Below are 2,442 nucleotides of genomic sequence, written 5' to 3'. Positions count from 1 at the left end.
CGCGCCCGCCTCTCCTCTACGCCGAGCCGCGGGAGCCGGCGGCGGGGCTCGCCCGCCGCGGGGCCGGGAGTGGCGCCGGCCGCCGCTGCAGCCCCATGGCCGGGTCACGCTCCGCGCTCCGGGGCAGGTGGAGGAGGACAGACCGCAGCAGCAGCGCCGCCGCCCACGTGACAGGCCCGCCGTGCAGCTGCGGCGGCCGGGCCGGAGAACGGAGGGAGCGCCGCCCCGCTCCGCGCACCTGAGGGGCCGCCGAGAGCCGGCGGGCGGCGCAGGCAGAGCGCGGCCCGGTGCGGAAGGGAAGGGAAGAAGGCAAGAGAAGGAGGGGAAGGCAGGGGCCGGGCCCGCCCGCGCTGCACCGCCGGGCCGTGGGGCCTGCTGCCCGGTTCGGGGCGCCCCGCTGCCGCTGCTCCCCGGCCCCCGCCACGCTCCACGGGGCTGCTCCTCCACCGGGCGGGCTGCGAGGAGCCCGCGGCCCCATGGCGGGAGGCCGCGCCCAGCACCGCTGCGGCCCGCAGGCCCCCCCTGCCGGGGAGCAGCCTCGGCTCAGCCGAGCAGATGGGTCTCTCGCTGCCAGAGCTCCCGCTGAAGCGGTGCTGGGGCGGCAGCGGGGCGCCGGGGACGCGGCTGGCGGAAGCGAACGCGTTGCAAGGGTCAAATCTGCTGCCATGGGCAGCGTGCTCGGAGTAAGAGGCGCCCCGCAACCGGGGCTGTTCCCGCAGCACTCCGCTCCCTTCGGAGCTCATCCGAAAGAATGGGACCTGCACCCTGCTGGCCCTGTGTCAAACAGGTACTGCGGTTGTGCAGACAAGGTTACAGATCTCAACAAGTCACCACGATTTGGGTCGATATAAATTTCATAAACCCATCCTGTTCCACTGAAAACTTGGCAGTTTCCTGTTCACAACATGCAGCAAGATGGCAAAGTTAACAGGGAACTTCATGAGCAGGACAGTGAAAGATGAGAGATAACTCTTGTCAGGCCACTAACTGCTGGAACGAACTGGCTCTACCTCATGTATTTCCTGAATTTTTCACTGTTTTCCCACGTGCAGGTGTTCCCATCCCCAGAAAACTGGTCCCACTTTCTCTGATAGTGGCACAGCTGCCCTCTTCCAAGGAGCAAAGTGCTGCAGTTTCTGAGCAGTGGTTTCATGCAGCTACAGATACTGACAGCAGCAGCAAACCCAGAAACAGCACCAGTTCCTCAAGTACACAAATGAGGGCTGTGCTGCAGTGCACAGTTTAACCCTCCAGTGCAACGATGCAGTCCTGCTACATTTCACTAGAAACAGAAAAATTTCTCTCTGTGCTTCAAAAAAACTGCATCTTTGCATTCCTTGGCAGCCACAAGATACCCCAGATGTGTTGTCTGTATTTACAACAGAAACTCTCCAATCACTAAATTAACTTGTGATTGGCAAAATCAGTCTCATGAAACAATCAATAACAAACATTACTGAACCAGGTTTCCCATGAAAGAGATGCAATGAAGTAAAATACATATTTAAGGGGTTTCCATCCAACCTCAAGGGACACGTGCCTGCAGGGTTACTTACATGCCCTGCAGGGCAAGCTGTGGTGGGTGCAATTCAGTTATATAAAACCAGCAACTCTGTTACTCTGTCATCAGTGGACCCAGGTTCAGCTCCTCACTCTGACTAGAACTGGCAGCGCAATCATACAGAAAGGACAGCCTTCCTAGGGAAGAGTGAGGAAAGCAAGAGACAGCAGTAAGAGTAACTGGGATGCTGAGGTAAAGCTGAGGCATTTGCTGACACTGAACATCACCCTTTGACTCTCACTGAAGAGATGCTACAAATTAACTTACTATGCTGAATTGAAAGCTTTGTGCTGTTTCAAACTTCTGATTGTCATCTAAGAGTCATGTTAAATCAGGTTCCAAAACAGGTTAATAAGCATGTACAAGAGTGCTAATAAGATGGTGTACTGACAAAAGTGGATACCGGAAGGGAAGTGAGTAGTTGGGGGGAGCCGACTTCCTCAAGCCCATGACAGGTAACTCACGCAGCTGAGCACATCATACCAAGGGCCCATTTGACCCATGTACACATTCAGACAGACAATTCAAATATGTGGTAATTACACATGCTCCATCAAGGAAAACAGCTGCACAATCCTAAAGATCTATTTGTGTGGTTAAAATACAAGAGAAAAGCACATTTAATTTGCCTGGGATGCCATGCAGTTTAAAAATACTAACAAGAACTATGATACTCATCTGCCCATAATCTCATGAGTGTAATTTTAAACGCACAGCTCAGTTAAGCAAATACCTTCAAACGTGTCTACAGTACAACCATACCACAGAGGTATGTGTTCATGGTCATGCTCATGGCATCATATCTTGTTCAAATTAATCCACTCAGCAGAGAGTCTCAGAGATTTGGCCAGGGAAATAGAGTAAAAAGACCAAATTATAAC

This window comes from Melopsittacus undulatus, chromosome Z, assembly GCF_012275295.1.
Source record: "Melopsittacus undulatus isolate bMelUnd1 chromosome Z, bMelUnd1.mat.Z, whole genome shotgun sequence".
In the NCBI taxonomy this organism is placed as follows: Eukaryota; Metazoa; Chordata; class Aves; order Psittaciformes; family Psittaculidae; genus Melopsittacus; species Melopsittacus undulatus.
The sequence above is the reverse complement of the archived record's forward strand: the minus strand, read 5'-3'. Positions refer to the sequence as shown.